Genomic DNA, 6,842 nt, shown 5'->3' on the forward strand with positions numbered 1-6,842 from the left:
TTCTCCATGTACTTTCCTCTCCCTTCAATCCCTAGCATATCCCTCTGCCTCCAACTCTCTTTGACCCTCTAACTCCCTCTCTCTCCCTCTCTCTCATCAACCTATCGCTTGTATTTTTCTTCACTCTCTTTTCTATTTATTCTTAATACTGCTCTAATTAAGAGGGAGAAGAGGAAGAGTGATAGAGAAGAAAGAGAAGAGAGAGAAAGGTTAAACCTCTCTATCAAACTATTTTCGCCCTGTTACATTTTTCTTTTTCTACCATACCCTTTGTCACTCTATCAGTTTCTTTCACCCCTCTCACTTTCACTCTCTATATTAGTGTATCTCCCTCATGCTATATATTTCTCACATTCTTTCTCTCTTCTCACTTTCTCTCTTTACACTTATTATCTCTCTTATAAGAAGAAAATGAGAGAAAGGAAGCGCTCAACCTCTTCTAACCCCATCGCCTCCCCTTCCCCTTTCTCACACTCTCTCATTTTTATATCATCTCTCTCTACCTTCACCTTTTTTATCTTACTCACTTGCTCTTTCAATGCTCTCTATCCCTTTCTCTAATACACCTCTCACACTTCTCCTCTCTCCATCCATCCCTCTACCTTTCTACTCTCTCTCTCCCTCACCCATCCTCTCTTATCTACTCAATATCTCTATCTCTCTACCCTCTCTCTTTCACTCACTCACTCTCCTCTCTTTATCTCTCCTTTGTTGTCTCTCTCCTTAGTTGCTCCACCCTGTCTCTCTTTTTCCATGAAAGTGATGGAGGGAAGGATAGAAGGAGAGTTAGAGACAACAAGAGAGACAAAGAGCATGAAAGTGTTAAGATGAGAGAGAGAGAGAGAAAGAGATGGAGGTGGAGAGAAGAAAATAGAGACACCAATTGAGCAATAGATTGATAGGGAGAAAAAAAAGAGAGGGAGAGTGACATTGAAGGAAAAATTATGAGAGAGAGAGAACAAAGGAGAGATAAATAGAAGGTAGAGTCAGAGATTGTTAGGGAGAAGGAAAATGATAGTGAGATAATAGACATTCTTCTAGAGAAAGAGAATGAAGAAATGAGAGTCCAAGAAAGGAGAGAAGAGAGAGAGAGAGGATATACATAGTGGAGAGCTAGAGAGATAAACTGAGAGGGAATGAAAGTTAAAGAAAATGAGGGAGTGAGAGATGGATAGGAAGAGGTTGTTGGTATCAGAATGGTAGACGATATGAGTGAGACCTAGAGAGATAAAGGGATAGATTATGCAAGAGAAAGATAGAGAGTGAGGGTGGGAGGGACCTTGAGATAAGAGAGAGTGAGAGAGAGAAAGAGTGAGGGTGAGAGAGGAAGGTGTAAAAGAGTGAGGGTAAGAGTGAGTGTGAGCAAGTGAGTTGCATCTCTCGTGCATGTCTCTCTTTCCTTTTCTCTCTCCCTCTCACACTCCCCCTTTAACCTCTCCCGTGCACTCTCTACCTCAGCCTAGCCCTCTCTGTCTCCATCTTCTTTCTTTGTCTCTGTCCTTGCTTTATCTTTTTCCCTTCCTCTCCCTCTCCGACCATCCTCCTCTCTTCGACGCTCACCCTTCTCATCGCTATAACTTTTCCTTTCTCTGTTTATCTTTTTTTCTCTTTTGTCCAACTCTCTCAATCTCTAATCGTATGGGATATGGAAGGGGGAAGAGGGAGAGGGAGAGGAAGAGAGAGAGAGAAAGGAGATAGCAGAAGAGAGCACGTGATTAATACTCCCTCTCTCTATCTCTCATCCTCTCTCTTCGACTCTCTTTTGTTATCAACCTGCACTCACTCTTTTTTTCTCTTGCTCTCTCCCACCCCTCTCATTAGCCCTACCTCTCCCCCAGTACTTCTCTCTTTTACTAAATACCCCTCTTGCTCTCTCTCTCTCTTTCTCTCTCTTTCTCTCTCTCTCCCTTTCTCACATTCTCTTTCACTCTTTATCTCTAACTCTCTTTCTCACACGCCCTCCTCATTCTGTAACCCTATCTCTCCTTCCTCTTTAGAGAGATCTAAAGATTAATGAGAGAGAAATAAAGATAGAGAAGAGTAGAGTAAGTGAAAGAGTAGTAAAGAGAGAGAAAATAAGAGGCAAAGAGTGATAGAGAGAAAAGATAAAGTTAGAGATGAGAAAGAAAGTGAGAGAATAGAGAGAGAGATGGAGGGAGTAAGAGAAGAGAGCAAGGGAAGGAGAGAGAATGAGACAGAGTGATAGATAAAGTTAAATAGAGATATGGATATAAGTAAAAACAAAAAGCGATAGAGGGACTTAGATTGTAAGTGATAGTTTCAGCAAGAGAGAGCCAAGGTAAAGTGAGAGTGACAGTGAGATAGAGAGAGTGTGTGAGATGCAGTGAGAGAGGATGGTGTAAATAGAATAAAAGATAGAAGCGAGAGTGGTAGACATTTTGTTATTAGTATATCTCCCTCATGCTATATCTTTCTCACATTCTTTCTCTCCTCTCTCTTTCTCTCTTTGCACTTATTATCTCTCTTAGGAGAAGGGAATGAGTGAAAGGAAGCTTCCACCCTCTTCTAACCCCATCACTTCTCCTTCTCTTTCCTAGACTCTCTCATTCTTTTTATCATCTCTCTACCTCCCCATTTTTTATATTACTCTCTTGGTCTTTCAATGCTCTCTCTCCCTTTCTCTATTACTCTTCTCACTCTTCTCCTCTCTCCATCCATCCCTCCTTGGACTTGCTACTCTCTCTCTCCCTCTCCCACCCTCTCTTCTCTACTCACTATCTCTATTTCTCTCTCTTTCAGTCACTCACTCTCCTCTCTCTATTTCTCTTATGTAGTCTGTCTCCTTAGTTTCTTCCCACTGTCTCTCTTTCTCCATGAAAGAGATGGAGGGAATGATAGAAGGAGATACAAAAAGAGAGACAAAGCGCATGAGAGTGTTAGAGTGGGAAAGAGTAAGAGGAGAGAGAGATAAAGAGATGGGGGTGGAAATATGAAAAAAGAGACATCAAATGAGCAATAGATTGATAGGGAGAAGACAAAGAGAGGGAGAGTGAGATTGAAGAGAAAATTGTGTGTGTGAGAGAGAAAGAGAACAAAGGAGAGACAAAGAGAAGGTATAGTCAGAGATTTTGAGGGAAAAGGAAAAGGATAAGGAAACGAGAGACATTCATTGAGAGAAAGAGAGAGAAGGAATGAGAGTCTAAGAAAGGAGAGAAGAGACAGAGAGAGGACATAGAGAGTGGAGAGCTCGAAAGATAAAGTGAGAGGGAATGAAAGTTAAAGAAAATAAGGGAGTGAGAGATGGATAGGAAGAGGTTGATGGTGGGAGAATGGTAGAAAATACGAGTGAAACCTAGAGAGAGATTATGTAAGAGAAAGATAGGGAGTGAGGTTGGGAGGGACCTTGAGAGAACAGAGAGTGAGAGAGAGAAAGAGAGAGGGTGAGAGAGGAAGGTTTGAAAGAGTGAGGGTAATAGTGAGTGAGAGCGAGAGGCTTTAAATAGAGCAAGAGAAAGAGAGATATTTTGCTCTTGCTCTCTAGATCTTTTTATCTTTAGCTGTCATCTGCAATATCTCTCTCTCCAACTTTCTCCCTTTCTCACTCTCTTACTTTTTTCTCTCACTCAATTTCTCTTATGAGAGAGAGATAGAAAGATAAAAGAGAGAGAAGGTGAGAGATAAAGAGAGAGTGGGAGAGGGAGAAAGATAGTGAGAGAGAAAGAGGGAGTAAGAGAGAGGGAGATAGAGGGAGAGAGGGATATAGATGGAGAGGTAGAGCTAAAGAGAGAGTCGAACATAAAGAGCGAGAGTGATAGAGACTAAGTATGGAAGATGGTTGAGATTTTATCTTCTCTCGCACTCTCCCTCCTTACGTCACTCTCTATCCCTCCATCTCTTTCACTCTCTTTCTCTCTTTCTCTTGCTCTCTATCTATCACTTTCTATTACTTACTCGCTCTCTATATGATGCTCTATCTCTCCCTCCATCTCTCTATCGTAAATGAAGTTTTCTCTTTCACTCCCTCCAACTCTCTCATTATCTCTCTCCTACAGTCTATTACACTCCATACCTCTCACTATCCCTTTCCCTCTCTTTATTACTTTTTCTCCTTCCATATCCCTCCTACACCTCTCCTATTCTGGCATTTTTTTCTTTCACTTCTCTCTCTCACTCTTCTCTCTCCCTCCCTTTCTTTCCCCCTTTAATTGCTTATCTCCCTCTATTTCTCTCCCTTTTCTTCTCTACCCATCTCAATTCCTCGTTCTCTCATACCAACAAGCTCTATCTCACTCCATCGCTCACTCTCTCTCCCCCACTATTCCCCTCTCTCTATTTTCTCTCTCACTCACCTCTCTCCCTCATCTTTTTTTCTGCCTTTTGACTCATCTTTCTAACTCTCTCATTATTTTTTCTCTCATTGGGAGAGATAGGGTAAACAAATACAATTTTTTAATAATATTACATATTTGACTTCATTCATGAAGCCATTCTATTTTATATAAGTTTCAACATTAAATACTTTATTTCTTATTCTTCTTATGTTATGGTATGAATATACCATACCAAAAGCAGAAAGATAAAGATGAGTTAGAGAGTGGGAGAGAGAAAAAAGATAGATAGCAAGGGAAAAAGAGGGAAATAAAGTGAAGAGAAATAGAGAGAGAGAGAGAAAGTGCAGATATAAATGAAAGAGAGAGAGCAAGAAAGAGAAAATGAAAAGTGAGATGAAGAGGGAACGTGTGTGTGTGTGAGTGAGAGAGAGGCAACAGTGAGTGAGTAAGAGAGATAGTGGAGAATAAAAGAGGGGTCAAGAGAATGAGAGGGAGATAGAAGAGCAGAGAGCGAGTGTGGGTGTGAGAGAGAGAAGAGGGACATAAAGAGAGAAAGAATAGAAGTGAGTAGAGTGAGAGAGTGAGAAAATAGGGAGAGACACAAGTGTGGAAGAGATATAACATGCGTGAGAGGGAGAGAGAGAGAGGGAGGTGGATGGGGAGGGGTAGGAGGGATGGAAGGTAGATTAAGAGAGACATAAATATATAGAGTAAGAGAGAAGAGTGAGGGAAGGAAAGAAAGAAAGGTAGAGACAAAAGGTAGTGGTTATGAGAGAGAGGGAGAGTGAGAGAGAGTGTGAGAGAAGCGAGGTAAGAAGCGACAATGAGTGTGGGAGCAAGGGAGAGAGAACTGCCCACTTACCTCCCTATCTCTCTTATCGCTCACTCTCTCTTCTCTCTCTCCCTCTATATATAACTTTCTCACTCTCCTTCTCTCCCTCTCTCTCTTTATTTTGCTCTCTCATGCTCCATCCCTAGATATAGAGAGATAGGAAGATGATTGAAGGAAATAAGGATCCCTATATTACTCCCGCCTCTAACTCTTTTTCCTTCTTTCTACTTTCCTGACTCCCTTTCTTTCTCTCTTATTCTACTCTTAGTCTCTCTTATGCTCTTACTTTCTATTTCATTCTCTCTCACTTTCTCTTTCTTGCTCTATTTCCTTATCGTAAGAGAGTGAGAATAAGAGTGTGTGTGATAGAGGGTGAGAAACAGAGAGTGAGAATGAGAGAGAGTGTTGGTGAGAATCAGAGAGTGAGAATGAGACAGAGTGTGAAAGACAGAGTGAGATTGAGAGAGTGTGAGAAAGAGAGAGTGAGCATGAGAGAGAGAGTGTGAGAGTGAGGGTGAGTGAGATTATGAGACAAGAATGTGAGTGAAAGAGAGAGGGACAAAGGGAGAGGAGGACGGTGAGAAATGGTTGGGTAGAGAGGAGAATTTGAGGGAGGAGGGTGAGAGCAAGAGTGAAAAAGTGAGACATGGAGAGAAAGGATAGATAGAGAAGAGAAGTGAGAGAACAAAAGTGAGAGTTGAGATTAGTTAGGGAAATTAAATGCAGGAGAAAGGGAAGGTTGGAGAAGAGAATGAATAGAAGCGAGAGAGGCTAATAAGGAAAGTAGAAAAAGGGAGAGAGTGACCAAGAAGAATGAGAGAAAGAGAGAAGAGTTATTTCTCTATCTCTCTCTCACTCTCCCTCTCAATTTCCATCTCTCACAATACCTCCCCTTCTCTTTCCTTATCTCTCTTTAGCTCATCACTCTCTCCTCTACACGCTCTCTCCCTATCTCCTCCCCCCACACTCTTTAACTTCCTTTCTCAATCCCTCTATTACTGACTCTCTCTACCTTATTTCCCCTCCCTCTCCTTCTTGCCCACCTCTTATTCTCTCTCTTAATCAATCTTTATATCTCTCCTTTACTCTCTCGCAACTCCTGTATTTCTCTACTCTTCATTGCTTTTCTCTCTCTCACGCTATATCTTTGTATCCTCTTCTACATTCATCTATTTCTGTCTCTCTTTCTCCTCCCCCCCTCATGCACATTGTTTCTCTTCCCCTCTCTCTCCCTCTCTCACATTTTACCTCTCTCTACCTCACTCTCTTGTACTTGCAACCTCTTCGCCTCTATCTCACTCTACAATCTATTATCTCACTCTCTCTTTCTATCTCTCTTTATAACTATCTCCCTCATACTCTCTATCTTTCTCTCATTCTATCTCTCTTACTCTCTATCATTCAATCACTCTTTCTCTATCGCTCTATCTCTCTATCTCCCCTTCTCCACCCTCCCTTTTCAAATCTCTCTTTCTTCTCATCTCTCTCTAATTTTCTTTCTTTCTCCTTAATTCTTCTACCTTCTCTCTCTCTCATTATATGTTGCTCTACTTTACTCTCACTCTTACTACCTCCCTCTCATCTTCATCCCTATCCCTTACTCTCTCTCTCTCTCTCGCTTTTGTCTCTCAATCTCTTCCTCTTTTTTATTACTCTCTTTCTCTTGCTCTCTCTCCCTCCCTCCCTCTCTCCCTCCATACCACTCTCTTTTCTCTCCC

Source organism: Phalaenopsis equestris, unplaced genomic scaffold, assembly GCF_001263595.1.
Source record: "Phalaenopsis equestris unplaced genomic scaffold, ASM126359v1 Scaffold233497, whole genome shotgun sequence".
Taxonomy (NCBI): domain Eukaryota; kingdom Viridiplantae; phylum Streptophyta; class Magnoliopsida; order Asparagales; family Orchidaceae; genus Phalaenopsis; species Phalaenopsis equestris.